The sequence below is a fragment of the Macaca mulatta genome, chromosome 5 (genome assembly GCF_049350105.2).
Source record: "Macaca mulatta isolate MMU2019108-1 chromosome 5, T2T-MMU8v2.0, whole genome shotgun sequence".
Taxonomy (NCBI): domain Eukaryota; kingdom Metazoa; phylum Chordata; class Mammalia; order Primates; family Cercopithecidae; genus Macaca; species Macaca mulatta.
In genome coordinates, this window is record NC_133410.1 from 123,194,388 (window position 1) to 123,215,120 (window position 20,733).

The 20,733-nt window shown below is 36.8% G+C and overlaps 1 protein-coding gene and 1 long non-coding RNA gene across 5 annotated transcripts in view; one reads left to right on the top strand and one right to left on the bottom strand.

Moving 5' to 3' along the window:
• Positions 1-20,733, top strand: part of LOC144340828 (uncharacterized) — an 88,796-nt gene that overhangs the window by 56,404 nt on the left and 11,659 nt on the right. Inside the window, exon 3 of the long non-coding RNA XR_013417275.1 lies at positions 8,005-8,232. This is a non-coding gene — a long non-coding RNA (uncharacterized LOC144340828). The remainder of the gene's footprint in view (positions 1-8,004; positions 8,233-20,733) is intronic.
• ARSJ (arylsulfatase family member J) overlaps positions 1-20,733 on the bottom strand; it is a 77,261-nt gene that overhangs the window by 9,560 nt on the left and 46,968 nt on the right. The window lies entirely within an intron of this gene.

Below are 20,733 nucleotides of genomic sequence, written 5' to 3' on the forward strand. Positions count from 1 at the left end.
GGTGAAGAGTTGAAGGGAAGACAAAGAAAGTGTTTCAGTAAGTGTAGAATGTTTGAATGCAAAAAGTGAGAGAGAATTTGGGTCTCTGTAGATCAACAATTTATAATATTAGAATATAAGGGTAGAGATTCAGACATCTTGATGGGAGACTAGTCTATAGAGGTAAGTAGGTGTTCAATGACAGGGTGCTGCATTAAAGGATAGAGCTGTACTAAGGTTTCCTTACTTAATGTGAAGGTCACAGGAAGTCACAGAATACTTTTGAAATGAGAATGACACAATTGAAGCTTTGCTTTGGAAAAATCAACTCTGGTTGTAGTGTGAAGAATGGATTGGAGAGGAACAAGACCTAGACAGGAAGATATGCCCTGATCTAAGAGATAAAGGGTGACATCCAAGACTGAGATTCGTTACAGTGAGGATGCAGTAAAGGGAAGATTAGATATTATAAAGAGAGACATTTGATAGGGTTACAGACCATATATGGGAAGTGTGGGAGAAGGAAATATTAAAGATGAGTCCAAACTGTCTGGTCTGGGTGGCCGGGTAAAAGGAAATCTTTGCATTGAGTTAAGAAATCCAGAAAAAAGGGACAGGAATAAATAGGAAGACAATGATTCCTGCCCTGCATTTAGCTAGAGGTACCTGTCAGATATCCACTTGGAGATGTATAGGATAAAGTAAAATAAATAATTGATGAATACATTTTAGCTGCTCCTGCCACACACATGCACAAAAGGGTAACTATGTGAGATGATGAATGTGTTAATTTGCTTCGCCATAGTAACTAATTTAGTAGTTATGGATAGCCCATTATATCATACTGTATACATTAAATATACACAATAAAATTTATTTAAAAGAAAATAGTGATATGCTACCCAAATTAGGTACCATAATGTTTTTCACCTGCATTAAAGTTAAGATGATATGTATTTCTTAATGGAAAATAGTGGAAAGCAATGTTACAATAAAAATGCAGTTAATTTAATTATGAAATAGAGATCTGAGACTCATTAACTTTTAGGTGGTAGGTGAATTCATGGGAACTCATGTCATCATCTAAAGACAAAATGCAGAAGGCCACACATGGAGCCCAGGCGATACCATCATTTAGAAGAAAAGCAAGGAGCAACATTAAAAGAGTCTGAGGTAAATCAGCTACCCTGTGAGCTAGAGCAGTGGAGAAGAGTTTTAGAGTCAACTGCATCACTTACTATAGAGAAGCCAGGGAAAGTGAGAACTGCACAGCATCAACTGGATTTGGCAATAAGCATGCAGACCTTGTAAGCTATTCTCTAGTAGAATGGTGTGGGAAGAAACTGGATTATAGTGGATTGAGACATGAATGGAAAGTGAAAACGTATAGATGGTAAGCATACACTATTTCAAGATACGTAGATGAAAAAAATAAAAGAATATGGTGAGACGATAAGTGCTGATGTAGAAAAGTGTTTATGATGTATTATTAAGTAAAAGACCATCTGGCTATGGCAGAATATCTATTGTATTATTACATTTTTACAATAATGTATACATTTTTAAAAATGTATAGGTTCCATGAGGGCAGGAAGTTTGTTCACTGGTATATCCATATCACCTGAAACAATACATGGCTCATAACAACACATCAATTGTTGAATGAATAAATGAGAATGTGTATGTGTGTGTTCATAAAGAGATAAAGATGAAGAAAAATGTAAACATATATAGCAAACTGTTGAACATGATTATTTCTGGGAACATAATAATTGTGGGAGGAGAGAAGCTTTCAACTTGTTATGTAAATTTATAAATAAATAAAATTTAGATGATTAGGTTTCAAAAACAATAGCTTATTATACTCAGATGAATTGTATCAAGGCAACTAATTAATTTGAAATAAAAAAGATTAAATCTAAATGCCAAATGAATGGATACACTCACTCATCTCCTGTTCTGCCTAGCAGGGACATCTGCTCAGGAGATTACCTTCGATCTAGACAAAAAGGGATGGAATGAGCTAAATAAATTCTGTAATTACCCCTGAAATCTAGAAAAAAATGTCTCCTTTCACTACACAAGCAGATGAGGAAACGTGTCAAGTAACTTTTAAAATTTCTGCCTTTGGATAATCTTTCCTAGTCTCTGCTATTTGTCCTTGCAATTGCCTTACTCATCCATTGTCGGTGAACCTTCAGGACACCAAAGCTTTTTCTACATTGATTACAATTTTCCTGGTCTCTTTGGAAACATAGCTACAAATAACACGCTATGTGATTGTTTTCTGGAAATAGTTTTCATCCAAAAATAAGTTTCTTTCCTACTAGATGGTCTTTTGTTTGACTCTTATTATCTCATGTTCTTTTCTCTTTTTTGGAATTATTTATTTGAAGACCCATGCTTCAAAAATTAAGATTTAATATATAAGTTACAGATTACCAAATACCTATTGACATGAATATTCACTTATGTAATTAATGAATCTCTCATTTATAAAATTACTTACAGAATAAAATTTAAGAGTGAACTCCAGGGGTACATTTTAAAATTATCTAATTTACAGAGACTGTTTCAAGGATACATACACTCCATAAAGCAAGTGGACCCACACTGTCAAAATAATATTTATATTTTTCTTGCTATTTTCAATATGTTCACAGAATAATATAAAATTAATTTTTAAAGAAATGTACTAGTTTTTATCTCCTGTATTGTAAGCAGAAATTGCACTTAGATGAACAGACTGGGGAGTAACTTAAATACAAAACTATTCCTGATACTACTAACTTTGCCCTATAGACAGAATGTGTTAAGGAAGATATCCTTAAGAAATATCATAGTAATATTAGTTAGAATCCTCAATGTAAGGTATAGATTGCTTAGAGATAATTTAAAATCCTTTCATTTTTAAATATTTATTTAGTTTTTGAGATGGAGTCTTGCTCTCTTGCCTAGGCTGGAGTGCAATGGTGTGGTCTCAGCTCACTGCAACCTCCACCTCCCAGGTTCAAGTGATTCTCTTGCCTCAGCCTCCTGAGTAGCTAGGACTACAGGTGCCCACCACCATGCCTGGCTAATTTTTGTATTTTTAGTAGAGATGGGGTTTCACCATGTTGGCCAGGCTGGTCTCAAACTCCTGACCTCGTAATCCACCAGCCTTAGCCTCCTAAAGTGCTGGGACTACAGGCGTGAGCCACTGCACCCGGCCTAAAACCTTTCAAATATTTTGAAAATATGATCTCTCACTCTGCTTTATATGAATTGGTCCATTAATATTTAGTTATTCTCATATGGGCAGGACTGCCATATTTAAGAAGTTTAACATTTTCTTTGTGCCTTTGACTTTGAAGAAAGAAACATTATCAAAATTTTCATATTTATGTTCACCAGGTGGCTTTTCCAGAAAACAGCCCAGCAAAAAAGTGATAATGTTCTTCCATTCTTGAGGAGAATTGCTTTCTTTTAGCCATGGTTAGGAAATATCTGGCAAATAACTGAGTGTCTTTGCACCTGCAGTTAGCCACACATAGATGAAAGTATTTAATGTCAAACTCATATGGACATATCAGTGTCTTAGTTGCAAGCCATGTGACAACAAACTGAAATTCAGCATAACTTAGTAGAGAAAATGGGGTAGTCTCCAGAAAAAAAATCACAAATATTATTAAGTACCCACACTATTCCAGGCACTGTATTGTGGAGAAACATAAAGAATAGTGAGAGTTTATGAGACATAACTCTGTAAGAAGCATTGTGACATACTATATAACCAAAGTAGACAATAAATTTTATGATTTAGAGAAAGTTGAGAAGATAATACATTGGCTTATTCTTCAAAACAGTTGAGTTTGTTGTACTGTCCATTGATTATTTATGAAGGACATTTATAATTCTGTGTTATAAAGCAGTTTCAGCTGAAAATAAAGAGAATTACTGAGTAAACACTGCATTAATTTGGTATGACCAGACTCTCAAGGCTAGAGGCATCTGGGTATCATTGTAGGCTACAGTGATACCTGATTAATACTATCAATGTAGGCTACAGGTATCATTAAAAATAGTATATATGCTTAATTAACAGATATTAGATATTTTCCCTAAAATATAAATCTCTGAACTTGTAATCTATCTGTGACTTTGCCCTTTTATTAGCATCTTTTCTAAATTCAATAGTAATGGTTATTGGCTCTGTCTCTAATACAGATATTGAGCTATTTTGAGTAGTTGAGGATTTATTATTATGGCAGTATTATTAAGCAATTAGTCCTGGCAGATCAAGATATGGAATTAACATTTTATATTCTGAAGTGAACTTTATAAGTAGCTTTAAATGAGAGTAAGAAAATTAGCAAATTAAAATGGACTCCTTGCCCTGATATTTATTATAGATCATCTTTCCTCCTCTATTACATGTACAGTAGCATGGTTATAGCTGACTTAATTTTATATAATTCTTTTCATTTAATTTTCTCCTTTATGTAGAAAACTATGCAGAGTTTTTGTTTGAAATATATTGTAGGGATAATAATTTTTAAAACCAGAAATAAAAAGAAAAAATAAATACACCCTGAAGATCTCTAATAAATAAAACTTGTTGCCTCCAGGATGAAATTCTCCCCACTCTACCTCTGGATCAGAACATCTTTATCATAGTTATCCTTCATCTGCTGCAGGTAAAATACTTGCCTCATTCCTGTCATCACTGAATATGAAAAGCAGATGGTCTGCACTCTTTCTACAACAACAGAGATCATATTTTTGTTCCCAGAAAAGACATCCCAAAGTTACAAGTGAGAAGTGATCACTGCCTAGGCAGACCGTTTTCCTCCAGTGAGGGTTCACTGCTTATAGACTGGAAAGGACACTAATTGGAAAACTCGCAGTTTTAATCTCACATGCCCTCTGGCAACTCTCTTATTTTCTGCCAAAAGTGTGCCCCTCATGGTCAGGGTTGAATCCATAGCCCAATGTCTCCCAGGGTATTTCCTGGGTGGTATGTGAGAAAATGAATATTCTATATTTATTATAAATCTGGTGGGTGGAGAGATTGTTAGAGGGCTCACTTTATCTCTGGACATCTGCTTAATGACTTGACATCATAGGAATTTCTCCAGCATGTATTGTGGAAACAATCCGGCCTACCTTTTCTATTGAGAGAACCCACAATATTAGAAATCAGAATGCCTGGATTTGAATTCTGCCCTACAGGCTGTGTAACCTTGAGCATGTCGTTCAACCTGAACCTCAGTTTTCTCATCTATAAGGGAGATATTAATGACAGCAGCACACCAATGCCACAGGATTTTCTTTTTCTTTTATTTTTGGTTGGTGAGGTATATAATAACATGAAATAAAATATATTAAACATATTGCAAATTGCAAAATTTTATAAAAATGCTAGTTATAACTAATTGTTACTACATGTTCTCTCTCTTTTTTTTTTTTTTTTGTCCTCTGGTCCATCATCTCTTCAACTCCATGTCTTCCTCCCCCTTCTGCTCTATTGTGTGCAAGTGGTGAAACCAAAACTAAACCAAAGCAAAACATGATACCATTGCTTGGGTCTCATGAAATACTATCTTGCCCACTCTCTTTCTTTTTCCTGGTAGTCAGATTGGAATTTCCAATTGTCAAACTGAAGTTCAACGCATGAAGTTGCTTTCTGTTTTTCTTTTTATTTGACTAATGTGTCAGTCCTTTCAATATCTATGGAGGAATGCAAATAAATAATTCACAGTGCTCTAGAGGGAGACACAAGTTAACTTGCCAATTAACTTTATTTTTACAAAATAATAAATATGTGGAACAGAAACATTTTGTAATAAGGAGGATAGGTGCTGAACCTAAAGGAATATTCATGGTATGCTGAGTTGTAATTACTTATACTGAAAAACCAACTGACGGATACATCTCAGCTGGGATACTCCATTCAATTTTTTCTTATTCTTTACTCATATCGTAACAGATACGTTTCCAAAACATTATCCAAATACTGCATCTATTACCCTGGGAAAGCCTCCCCATTTTTGACCACAGGTTTCTCAGCTAATTGTATTCTTGAAGCACCCAGAAAGAACCATTAAAATTCACTGCAGTCAAAGCTGTTTTTTACAGTGTTGCTTCTCTTAGTGCCCATTGCCCCCTTTCCTGTACCAGTGAGAGGAATCATGTGTCCTCATGCTCTGCCTTGCCTGCCACCTCCTTTCAAAATTTGTGTTATAACATCCAAAACTATCACCTTCATATTATTGAGCTTTTGCAATCCTGGAAAGCAAAATGTTGTTTTAGCTGTCTTTTTTACCAAGATACGAGACACAGATTCTCAAAGTTAATTAAAGGGTATTTTATAATAATATAAGTGAAAATGCATGTAAAAGTGCAATGATTAGCGAAAAATTATGTTCAGAAGCCGTATTAATGAAGTTCTTATATGTCACATTCAGAAAAAAATTGTATTAGAACACAAGCTAAAAATAAATCATTCATCACAATATAGTTAGAGGAATATTAAGAGAATAATAAGTGATTTGACCTACTAAAAGAGAATTACATTATTTCCCTTTGAAATTTACCAGCATATTATTAGAATCTTCAATATGATTCTTATGAATCTTCAGTATGATTCTTCAATATGAATACTTACCAATAACTCTGAAGTTCTATTATGCATCCTTTATATTAGGTTTATTTTACTTTGAATTGTTATCCTGTAAAACAATATAACTGCAAATCAAAATGGCAAAACCATTTCAAAGAACTTCTATGTCTCAGTTTCCTAATTTGCATGAAATGGGATTAATAATAACACTTTTCTCACTGAGTTACCATGAGGATTAAATGAGCTAATAAATGTGAGGTATGCAGAATAATGCCTAACACATAGAAACACAATATTTAAAAAATTACAGAGTTCCATATGGTTATTAGAATTTTATCAACCTTACATTTCCCAACCTATTGGTTATTATCTACTCTCACCTAACCAATGAGTAATAAGAATCTCTAATAAACCACCACTTGTCAACTTTTGGTGCAGTAACAAAGAAGAATATCACAATTATCAGAAAACATGACTCAGACACACCTTCCTTTTCCAACTACATATCTCCACGAGGCTGAATTGTCCTCATATACTTCAACAGAAACAACAAATAGCAATGAGAAATCCAGCTATCTTCTATTAGAGTAGACATTAAAGAGATTTGAAAAAATGACAAATAATGCTACTTTTCAGTACTCATCTTTTATAGAATATCTTTATATTATAAAATATTTATATTATGTGTAAAAGACTTGTTATTACTTTTGAATGAATAAATAATTTTCAAAATTTTTCAGTTTTAGTTTATATTATGGTAAAAATCAATAGATGTAACTCAGATAAATGAAAGTTGTTTGGGGTCTTTAGTGATTTGTAAGAATACAAATGGGTCCTAATGCCAAAAAGTTTGAGAACTGCTAACGTCTAAAATTTCTTTAAATTATTTTATGGTTAAAAATTTCTGAATAGATATATTAATGCCAATTTATGTCAAACATTCTTTCTTTAGATTTTAAAAATCTCACATTATAAAACCTAAATAACATGATTTTATGATACAGTGTTTTGCAGTAAAAAGAATATGAGATTTGGATTTTCAATTCTAATACTGAATCCATTACTAATGCTGTAGTAAGATAAAAAATATTATTATTATTTTGAGACAGGGTCTCATTCTGTCACCCAGGCTGGAGTGCAGTGGCATGATCACAGTTCAGTGCAACCTCAACCTCCCAGGTTTAAGTGATCCTCCCACCTCTGCCTCCTGAGTAGCTGGTACTACAGGCACATGTCACCATGCCTAGAACATTTTTTCTTTAAATTATCTTTAATGTCAAAATATTAGGCTGATCCTGGCATCATTCATGTCAGTGGTGAAATTTTTCCATATTGCTTTCTTCAACTTTTAGAGTATTTGGCTCTGGTTTTTACAAAAAGTTAAAAATAAATAATTATATTAATACCATTTTTTTCCTATCTAGGTTGCCCTGAAGCTGAGATATGTGTAGTCCTAGACTAGAAGATGAGATTCAGCTGAGACCAAGGGCTCAGTTGCAGAAATAAGTGATCATGAGGCTGTGAAATCCTAATAACAAACTGAAATCCTTGAAAGACTACTGGACTACTAGAAATAGAAACCAGTCTTACATAGTGAAATCTCAAAGAAAAGGCCAAATCAAGGTGACAGCAAAGTTACACCATAGACTTAGGTAAGTCACTTCTCTATGTATTCACATCTGATTCTGTAAAGTGGATCAATACTATTTATCTCACAGGCTTGTTTTAAAAGATTACATGTGTTAATGTAAATGAAATATCTACATAAATTACAACGTGCTCAACAAACTGTTATTGTTGATATTGTGAAAGTAACCAAAGGAGCCCCGAATGTAGTCAGACCACATGACTTTCAGGTCACGTTCCATCATTTGGCTCTTTCGCTTATCCTTTCTAAACCTAGATTTCTCTATCCATATTAAGTAGAAGGGACATGTGTGATGGTGTGGGCTTTGGGAAGGGGCAGTGTGTGAGGTGGGGAGCCAAAGAGATGGCAGAAGCTTGTTGTTATGCAACACAACCCCATGTTTTTAGAAAAATTAGTAATGCCTTAGAAAAGCACTGCGAATCTTGTGGAGAAAGAAGGAGCTCATGACTCAGCATGACAAGGAGAGGAACCTGAAAGATAGGTAAATGCAGGAGGGCAGCCTGAAAAAGGGTAAGAAATGTTGAGTGTTGAAGTAGTTTTGTACCTAGCAGGAACCCTGCTTGTAAAGTGAGTATGGTCAAGTTTTATTAAAGATTTTTTTTTTTTTTTTTGGCAGGAGCTAGAAACAAGCTGCTTCTATAGAAATAAAGCACTTCCTTCTTGTGTATTGTATACCATGCTGTCTACCCCTTCACATTTTAATGAAAGAGAGGACCAATTAATATTCTTTCATATATTTGTTGGAGTAGGAACTTAGAGCTGACAGTTACAGTTTCTGAGAGTTAAAAAAATTAAAAACACTGTTTTGCCAAAGATCATAATTGTTTTCTAACTCTTATACAAGATGATTTTGGTGAGGATAAAAAGGTTTCCACAGAGTATTCATGTTTGCATGAGTGTTCAGATGTAAAATATTCTATAGAAAAGCATCAATAGGTAATAGATGCAGATGAGCAGACTCAAAACACACATTCTTAAAACACAATAAAAATCATCCAGATCACTTTGCAACATCCCTGTACATTGTGGACAATAATATGTTTTCAGAAACAAGTCCAAATAACTATTGGTGATACCCTAAAGAAGCATCCTAGTCGACATTAAGAAAACTCTTCAAAACACTAACAAAATTTCTTCTATCAAATAAGGAGTCTGAAATTAGGGAGCCTCAAGGGGGTTTCAGTTCTAACATTCTGTAAGTCAATGGCTTTTATTAGCCACTAAAAGCTGAAATATAGACTAAATTCTCCTAAAATTAAACATTTGTTTAAAAAGACAAATCATAAAGAATTCAGAAGGCTGTAAGTCTCTTTGGAGGCTGACAGAAGTGTGGCATGTAGTTATTATCGAAGTCCATGAGGGGACAAGAGTTCTGAGCATTGTCTATTTTGAGTGTCAACTATGAGAAAGTCAATCTGGCAAGCATTTTATATACATCATCCTATTTTAGAGTAAAAATGAAGTTTTAGAAGTTTTAAGTATCAGTGAGGCCCAGGAAACCACAAATGTCACATTCATATTCTCGAACAATTTAATCTGAAGCACTGACAAGCATTAGAAGACATTAAATAAAGAGAAGTGGCATTAATAATAAGAGCCTGGAATATTAAAGCTGAGCTTGCTACATGACCTGAGATAGCTGGACTGTATAGGTGCTGCATGGAGTTGATTTAGATTCATCCAACAAAGAGAGTGAAGTATATTGTTTGTAATTCCCTGAAACACACACACACACACACACACATACACACTTCAAATAATTGTAATTGTGAAACCAAAATAAAGAACTAAAAATCATAAGCTCAAACTTAAATAAAACCATGGGCCATAAAAAATTGATTACAAGCCTTGAGAGAAAAGAATCTTGCTGACATATGTGCTTTGTAACTTCCATAAACTGTGCTGAGTATTACTCATTTCAGTAACAGAAGGAAGTGTACAAAGAACAGGTCTGTTAGGACTTTGGGGTGGGATGTGTGTTAGTAAAAGACTTAGTTAAGATTCCTTAGTTAAGATTATTTTTGTTTATATAAGCTCTTTTTCTTATTATCTTGGATGATAGCTTTTCCGTTTTAACGTTGACTGAGAAGGGGCAAAGGCTCTCAAAGTTATTCACCTGAAACTACAAAATGTATTTAAAAGCATAAGGAATGTAACTTTTAACCAAGGCTCTGGGCTCTAGATATCACAAAGCCAGTTAGATTCAATGGCTTGTTATGGTGAATTTTATCTACCCAGGCTGTAAACAAAGCCACCAGGTTAGTGAATATTAATCCATTACTTTAGGAATAATCTCGCTAGCCTTGTGTTAATTCAACTTGTCACATAGCCTAGTTTCTCTTCTTAGTCAGATTGCTACTGCATTTTGAGGTCAGCTTTTTAAATTTTTATTTATTTTTTTATTTTTTGCAAACTACTGAAATAAAGACTACATCTAGCAGTTTCTCAGCCAAATATGACATACAATTTCATCTTTCACAATAGCCACATGCAGGCAACCTGGGTACAACAACCAAGAATGGAATACCTTGGTGAAAACTTCAGGTGGCCAGTGAGTCTAAATAAATGGGCAAATAGTTTAGACTATATGTAAGGAATTCTCAAATAGTTCTAAGAAGAAATCAAATAATAGCCATCATGCTTGAATGACATGGGCAGGGCAGTTGTTTCTTTCTCTTGTGATCCAGCTTCCCCATACGAATGTGAAAGAAAGCAGTATCAACATCATAGTTTGTGAGGAAGGTGAAGTAATATCTACTACAAGAAAGAACATTTTAAAAATCAAGGAAGTATCTCTGTCTCTAATTCTTTTCCCAAGGGACATTTTCTGATTAAGTAAAATCTCATGCCTTAGTCAAAGATAATATGTTAGAAAAGTACTGTGCTGAAATTCATGGTGTGAAATTACAGACCAGCCCAAATCAAATATTGTTATTCAATTTTAAATAGCTTCAATTACTAAGAGTTTGTAATCAACAAAGAAATATAATTTAACACTTAATTTTCATATTTGATATGTAAATAGGAGGATTACTAACAAATATTCTAATTATTCTTTATGATTTACTGTTGGTCCATGTTTAATTATGAAATGTGTAACAAGATATCATCCCATCAGCTCTATTGCTATGCACTATATTTCCTGCAAATATATTAGACATGTTCTATAGTTGATGGACATAATGGTAGATTCAACTCTGATCAATCACTGTTATATTTTCACTACCTGGAAAATGACAATATTTACAGCTGTCTTCATGCTTTTACTTATACATTATAGAAAACAAGAAAGTGCTATTTGATAATAATTAGATAGCATCAAACAGATTTTAGAGTAATATGAAACTGTAACAATTTAGAATGCTCTATCTGGTGATTTGTTAAACATGCCAATTTTGCTTGGTTATATGAAAGCAATTTTCTTTAGTATGAGTCAGATTCTTTCCAGGGTACTCCATGGAACAGTGCAATTTGTTGTACTACATACAGAAATGTTAAATGACCTATGTAAAGTTTAATTTTGTATGTCAACTTGGCTAGGTGTTTGTGTAGATAGTGTTCTAGATGTTTCTGTAAAAGTATAAAGATGAGATTATAATTTAAGTCAGTTGACTTTGAGTAAAACAGATTACCCTCATAATGTGGATGGGCCTCTCTGAATTAGTGGAAAGCCTTAATAAAAAAAGACTGATGTCTCCTGAAGAAGATGGAATTCTGCCGGCAGGTTGCCTTAGGACTTGAACTGCTGCATTGGGTCTTCCTCCCCCGGGTCTCCAGCCTGCTGGCCTATCCTGTAGATTTTGGGCTTGCTAGTCTCCATGGCTGCATGGGCCAATTCCTTAAAATAAATTTATTTCTGTCTGTTTATATACATCCTACTGTTCTCTTTCTCTATAGAAGGCTAATGCAAACTATTTCTTGGAATAATAAAAGATACCTTTAAAGTGTCTTAGAAATACATTATTCTTGAATGCCTTTGATATTTCTTGAACTTTCAGGGAATAAAAAATAATATAGAAGCAAAATTTTGAGGAAAATAGCTCTTAGATTTCAGCATATGTAGATCAGAGTAAACTGAATTCTACTTGTTCTTCAGAAGAAAATATGAGACAAAAATTAAGAAAGAGGAAAAAAATTTTATTTCACACTGAAAATTGTAAACAAGTTTCTCTAAATTAGCATTAGATTTTCTCTATTGCTCAATAAAATGGTAAACAGGAAAGTTTTTGTTCTTTAGTTTCTTTTAAAATTTTCTTAGTAAACAAATATTGTCAATGGTGTATACATTTCCAGCATCCTTTCCAGCATCCTATTTGCACTGCCATTGTCCACGTTTAAAATTAAGGGAGGTGGTAGAATGCAGTGATTTAGAATTAGGCTGCAGATCTGCACTGTTGAACATGGGAGGCACTACCTACAAGCAGCTATTTACATTAAAAGTAATTTAACTAAATAAAATGAAAATTCAGTTTCTTAGTTATATTAGCCATATTTCAGATGTTCAATAGCCATTTGTGGCTAGTGGGTACTGTATTGAAGAGTGAAAATGTAGAACATTCCTACAAAAATAAAATGATCCTTTAAAATAAAATTTCCATAAAAATAAAATTGCTATAAAATAAAAGTTCTATTGGATCACATTTCTCTAGTGTAAGACTGCATAGGTTCAAGTTTAGTTCTGGAGCTAATTATCAAAGTGAATTTGTCTTCTCTGTGCTTTGTTTTCTCATAGATAATATACTAATAATAGAACCTATTACCTTGGATTATCTTGAGAATTAAATATTATAATGTTTGTAATGCACTTGACATTTTATAAGTGTATTAGAGTTTTCTAGTGGGACAGAGCTAATAGGAGATATATATATATATATATATGTATATGTGTATACATATATACATGTTAAGTATTAACTTACACAATCACAAGGTTCCACAATAGGCTGTCTGCGAGCTGAGGAGCAGGGAGAGCCAGTCAGAGTCCCAAAACTGAAGAACTTGGAGTCCAATGTTCAAGGGCAGGAAGCATCCAGCATGGAAGAAAGATTTAGGCTGGGAGGCTAGGCCAGTCTCTCCTTTTCACATTTTTCTGCCTGCTTTGTATTCACTGGCAAGTGATTAGATGGTGCCCACCAGATTAAGGGTGGGTCCGTCTTTCCCAGCCCACTGACTGAAATGTTAATCTCTTTAGGCAACACCCTCACAGATACACCCAGGATCAATACTTTGTATCCTTCAATCCAATCAAGTTGACACTCAGTATTAACCATCACAAGTCTACCCCTTGTCAACTTGAACCCATACACATCTCCTGATAATCTTCAAATAAGACAATAATAAGGTCATAATTACACCTAACATAATACAACTATCCTTCATACAACCAGAAGTGCACCAATCCCCACTCAAACACTATTACATAAAGTTTTAACAATACTTAAAAGCTTAAAAAACAATACTTAAAAGTCAATAAATCTTATGACACATGATAAAGGAAAAGAAAATAAAATGAAGATATTTTCTTAGCATAAGTGTTATACATGCACAAACATGTTCTTAACAAAAGAGGGAGGAAGTACTCATGACAGTTACAGTCCTTGTTTCTGCAGCTGGTCACGTGGTCCTAGCTGATATTGACTACCTTCTTCTACTACACATTCTGTATTACCTTTGCCCTCTGCAAGCACTTCAGCAGGTTGTGTTTTTTTTTTTTTTTTTTCTTCTGGTGGACTGACCCAAACCTTCATTCCTGAGGGGTCTGGAACATTTGTAGTTCTGCCTGGATTGGGCTGTTGTAATTTCCCATTGACCTTAATCACAGGGCGTGGTAATACTAAGAGACAACCTAATGGACCTCCTGTATCCATGCATACTCTTCCTTACCTCCATTATGGAGTAGTAGACTAATTTCATCTTGATAGTCCGGGTCAATCACCCCAGCCAACACTAACTCCTTTCTTAGCCTGTTGACTTAAAGGTAGGAGGAACCCAAAGTGTCCAGGTGACACTCTTAACTTCCAGTTTAATAGAATCTTTAAGTCTCCTGGTGGCAGTATTCCTCCCTCTAGAAGTAAGATCTTTAGGCCAGCAGAAGGTAATGTCGCAGGAACAGGGAGCAAAAATTTTGCTAGTGGATCACTAGGGGTGATGGCGAATGGTACCTATTCCACTCCCACCCCTTGATTCCTGGACCCGTGAATCCTGGCTATGGGAGGCACAGTACCATATATTGGACACTGATTCAGAGCATACATGGCCTTCTGGAGAACTTTGCCCCAGCCCTGCAAAGTATTGTCACCTAGTTAGCGTTGTAATTGTGATTTCAAAAGGCCATTCCACCATTCTATCAATCTAGCTGCTTCAGGATGATAGGGAACAGGGTAAGACCAATGAATTCCATGAGCGTGAGTCCACTGCCACACTGCTTTAGCTGTAAAGTGAGTGCCTTTGTCAGAGGCAATACTGTATGGAATACCATGATGGTGGATGAGGCATCCCACGAACCCACAGATGGTAGTCTTGGCAGAAGCATTGTGTGCAGGATAGGCAAAGCCATATCTGGAATAAATGTCTATTCCAGTGAGGACAAACCTCTGCCCTTTACATGATGCAAGAGGTCCAATATAATCAACCTGCCACCATGTAGCTGGCTGATCAGCATATCCAGGGCTCAGTGTTGGTCTCTGCTGCTGGCAAATTGGGCACTCAACAGTGGCTGTAGCCAGGTCAGCCTTGGTGCATGGAAGTCCATGTTGCTGAGCCCATGCATAACCTCCATCCCTGCCACCATGGCCACTTTGTTCATGGGCCCATTCGGCAATGACAGGGATGGCTGGGGAAAGAGGCTGAGTGGTGTCTACAGAATGGGTTACCCTATCCACTTGATTATTAAAATCCTCCTCTGCTGAGGTCACCTGTTGGTGAGCACTCACATGGGATACAAATATCTTCACAGTTTTTGACCACTCAGAGAGGTCCATCCACAAACCTATTCCCCAAATTTCTGTGTCACCAATTTTCCAGTCATGCTTCTTCCAAGTCCCTGACCATCCATCCAAACCATTGGCGACAACCCATGAAACAGTATATAATTACACATCCAGCCATTTCTCCTTCCATGCAAAGTGCACAACCAGGTGCACTCCTCAAATTTCTGCCCACTAGAAGATTTCCCTTCACCTCTGTCCTTTGGGGATGTCCTAGAAAGGAGCTAGAGTGCTGCAGCTGTCCACTTTCGGGTGGTTTCTGCATATTGTGCAGAACTACTATGAACCAGACCCTAGTCTTCTCTTCCTTTATCAACTGATCATAGGGAACTCCCCATAAGGCCATTGGTGCATGCTGGGGAGAGAAGGCAGGGTGGCAGGATTGGAGACCATTAGTATTTGAGCCACTTCCTCATGTAACTTACTTGTGCCTTCAGGACCTACTAGAGCTAGATTATGTACATACCACTTCCATTCGATGATGGAATGCTGCTGTGCACAACCCACTTTATGGGTAGATGGGTCAGAAAGCACCCAGTTCATGACAGGCACTTCAGGTCACATGGTGACTTGATGACCCATAGTCAAATGTTCAGTTTCCACCAAAGCCAAGTAACAGGTCAAGAGCTGTCTCTCAAAACGAGAGTAGTTATCTGCAGAAGATGGCAGGGTCCTGCTCCAAAATCTTAGTGGCTTCTGCTGTGATTCACTTACGGGAGCCTGACAAAGGCTCCAAACAGCATCCCTATCTGCCACTGCCACCTCAAACTCCATTGAATCTGCTGGGTCATATGGTCCAAGTGGCAGAGCAGCTTGCACAGCAGCCTGGACCTGTTGCAGAGAGTTCTCTTGTTCTGGACCCCACTCAAAACTCGTAGCCTTTTGGGTCATTCAATAAAAGGGTCAGAGTAACACACCTAAATGAGGAATGTGTTGCCTCAAAAATCCATTAGCCGTGGTTGTAGGAGGGGCCAAATGCGGCAACTTATCCTTCACCTTAGAAGGAATATCATGACAGACCTCACTCCACTGGAGCCCACACCACTGGACTCATAGAAATTTTACTGAGGTAGAAGGTCCCTGAATTTTAGTTGGATTTATTTCCCATCGTCTGACACACAACTGTCTCACCAATAAGTTTAGTGTGTTTGCTACTTCTTGTTCACTGAATCCAATCAGCATAATGTCATCAATGTAATGGACCAGGGTGATATCTTGCAGAAACAAGAAGTGATCAAGTTCTCTCCGAATAAGATTATCACACAAAGCTGGAGATTTGATATACCCCTGACATAGGACAGTAAAGGTATATTGTTGGCCTTACAAGCTGAAGGAAAATTGCTTCTGGGGGACCTTATGGACAGGAATGGAGAAAAGGGCATTTGGCAAGTCAGTGGTTGCATACCAGGTACCAGGAGATGTATTAATTTTGTCAAGCAATGAAACCACATCTGGTACAGCAGCTACAGTTGGAATCAGCTACCTGCTTATGCTTAGGAGAATCCATTGTCATTCTCTAAGATCCATCTGTCTTCTACACAGGCCAAATGGAAGAGTTCAATGGGGATGTGGTGGGAATCACCACCCCTGCATCTTTCAAGTCCTTGATGGTGACACTAATCTCTGCAATCCATCCAGGGACACAATATTATTTTTGACTCACTATTTTTCTAGGTAGAGGCAGCTTTAATGGATCCCATTTGGCCTTTCCCACCATAATAGCCCTTACCCTACCAGTCAGGAAGCCAATGTGTGGGTTCTGCCAGCTGCTAAGTATGTCTATGCCAGTTATGCATTCTGGTACTGGGGAAATGACCACAGAATGAGTCTGGGGACACATTGTACCTGCTGTGAGTCAGACCTGAGCTAAAATCCCATTAATTACCTGACCTTCATAAGCCCCTACTTTAACTGGAGGACCACAGGATGTTTTGGGTTCCCCGGAATTAATGTCAGCTCAGAGCCAGTGTCCAGTAGTCCCAGAAATGTCTGATAATTTCCCTTTCCTCAATGCTCAGTTACCCTTGTAAAAGGCCGGAAGTCTCCTTAGGGAAGGATGGGAGAAAGATTCATTGCATAAAATGTCTGTAATGTAGTGGGGTCCTTGCTCAAGAGGAACCAGCCTCCCCTTCATTCAAGGGGTTTGGGATGTGTAAACTGGATAAAGTCTGGAAATTGATTGAGGAGCTGTGATTCTCTGTTTTTAGAATTCAAAATAGTCTTTTGTCCATTCGACCCAGAAGTTTTCTCATTATATAAATTAAATAGGAATGCAGTAGGCTTCCTATCAATTTCACTTCTAGGAACACTGTGTAGCCAGTGCTAGAGGTCTACACGAGTCAGGCCATTCTGATTGCAGCTTTGTCTCTGCTGTCCATTATGGTGGCTACACCCACCTTGCCTTTGATGGTTGAGTGCTGCCACTTGGCCCCTGCCACCTCAGGATCCAAATATTCCCATTGTGTTTACATTTTGTAGTTGAGTGTCTGTGGTTCCCACTGTTAGATCTGACATACAGAGAAGAGAAATTACAGGGCTCTTCAAAGATGCAGGTACTGCCCTCACAAATCTGTTTTGCAAGGCACTGATCAAGGGTATGTCTTCTAGACCCTCCCAGCTGGGATGAATAGATTTAAAGTGACAAATCCACTCCACCATCCCAATCTCCCTAAGCCTTTGGATCCCTTCCTCTACATTAAACCAGGGGAGATCAGGCATTTCCACTTCGCTCACAGTGGACCATCTTTAAATTCATATTTAGCTAACCAAACAAATAAACAATTAAAACCTGTTTTGACTCCTCGAGCTGTAATATTCAAAGCAGAGTCCCTACTTAGTTGGCCCAAATCAAGAAATTTAGCCTGATCCAACTCTATGTTTCTTCTACCATTATCCAGTACCCTTAATATCCATTCCCATGCCTCTTCTCCAGATTGCTGTTTATATAAATTAGAGAATTCAAAACATACTTTTCGAGTGTAGCACATCTCCTCATGGGTTACTCTCTGAAACTCACCTCTAGGGGCCCACTGGGACTTTAGTCTAGTTATAGGTCTAGAAAGAAACAGGGGTGTTGGGGTGGCTCTTGAGGAGAATCATTATCTTGCCTGGCAACTGCCTCAGAGGAGGCCATCACTGTTGCCTCAGGCAGCACAGGGTTTATCTCCTCAGACAAAGGTGGAAAGGCTGATGGCAGCATGGGTTGGGGCGGGCGGGATGTTGCCACTACTGGGGATGGGGAAGTTGTCCCTTTCGGCAAAAAAGGTTCATCAGAGTTTACAAACTCAGTGTCCCCAGCTTTATCAGGGTCCACACACACGTCCCCATTCCAAGTTGTAGGGTCCCATTCTTTTCCAATCAATGCCCTCACTTTAACAGTAGACACCTGGTGAGGCTCTGCATGCACCTTTTTTGGCATGTCAGCCACTCTCATGATAAGAGTCTGTGTCTGTTTTTCCACAATTTCAGCTCTTTCTCTACAGGAGATAAGACTCTCACTCAGGGCAATCTTAGCAGAGTTGAGGCTCAGTATCAACTTCTGAAGCCATGGGACAGAATCTCTTAGTTCATCATTTTCTTTCATCAGTTTGTCAACTGAACTTAGGAACAACCAACCAGCTTAATTATGTTCCTTGGTTCTCCACATATGGTCAAAGGTATTATGTATAAAGTCACTAAACTCCTTGCCTCTCACAAGTAGTGAGTGAATCAGGAGTGTCAAATGCATTGATTTTGCACAACTGTCTAAACAGTTCATGTCAAGGGCTATCAGTGTTCTCTATGCTATTAGAAGTAGAGTCCTTAGCATTTTGGGGTCTAATCAAATTAAGGAGCCAACTCCAGAAACCCCAAAACCAATGAAAGAACTCTATCCTTAATATTCTATAACTCTAGAGCCATTCCTGGTACCCAAATCTGTATTAGTCAGGGTTCTCTAGAGGGACAGAACTAATAGAAATGGGAGTTTAGTAAGTATTAACTTACCCAATCACAAGGTCCCACAATAGGCTGTCTGCAAGCTAAGGAGCAAGGAGAGTCAGTCAGAGTCCCAAAACTGAAGGACTTGGAGTCTGATATTTGAGCACAGGAAGTATGCAGCATGGGAGAATGATGTAGGCTTGGAGGCTAGGCCAGTCTCACCTTTCCATGTTTTTCTGCCTGCTTTATATTCGCTGCCAGCTGATTAGATTGTGCCCACCAGATTAAGGGTGGGTTGCCAGACTCAAATGTTAATCTCCTTTAGCAACGCCCTCACAGACATACTCAGGATTAATATTTTGTATCCTTCAATCCAATCAAATTGACATCCCATATTAACCATCACAATAACCATTCAATAATTGGTAGTTTTTATTATTAGTAAATTATTACAGCCCCCAGTTTGAAAGTAAACTTTTTTTTTTATAACTTAATTCTAAAATTTTGAAGTATAAATAAATGTACATAAAAGGCTACCCTTTTACTTTGGTTGACATTCTACATTTTAAGCAAGAAGAAAAACAAGAATAGAATATTCCTCTTCATTAACAACTTTACTCTCCTCTTGGACCTACTGTGATCCAAGATTAAGTGAAAAGAAGAAGGAAAAGGAATTAATGAGATAACCACAACATAAAGGGTACAGAAGAAGGAGGCTATTTGAGCTATGAAAGGAGCAGCCATTGTTTCCATCTGCTTACAGTAGAGTAACGCCACCCTTAACAAAGAAGATGTAATCTCCCATACTCCATGCCTCATTTTATGTTACTAGTATTTCTATAAAAGTGAATGTCTTCAGTAAACTAATTTTACCAGTTATGATTAAAAATACATTTTAAATTATTTTGGAATCTGGAGAGGTTAAATATGTTTCTTCTCTGAGCAAGCAAGCCTTACATGCAGGCCGGACCTCATGTCAAGGGGCTCAGGGTATTTGCAAGAAAAAGGTAATAATTGCAAGACGAAATAAATAATAGATATAAAAAATAATAATAACAATTAGAATCGAATGGAAACACAAGAAATAGCTCGATCCAGGAGACACTAAAATGTAATTTTAATACCTGAATCAAAATAAACCAAAATGTAAACACAGGTGTCATGAAATAATTAATCCCAATCAGTAGAGAATGATGAGAATTCATAACAAATAAACAAACTATGGCTGGAACTGTATACTTCCATGCTGCTTGCAAGAAACCAAGACTTCAACTATAATGACCCACATAAACTGAAAGCAAAGGAATGGAAAAAGATAGTCCATGCAACTAGAAACTTAAAAAGACCAGGAGTAGCTATACTTTCTACACTTATATCAGATAAAAATAGACTACAAATCAAAGACAGTAAAAACTGACAAAAAAGGTCACCGTGTAATGATAAAGTGGCCATTTTAGCAAGAGACTACAACTGTAAATATCTATGCACTGAACACCAGAGCTCCCATGTATATAAAGCAAATATTAGTAGATCTAAAGGTAGTGATGAACTGTAATGTAATCACAGTAGGGAACTTCAACACCCCGCTCTCAGTAATAGAC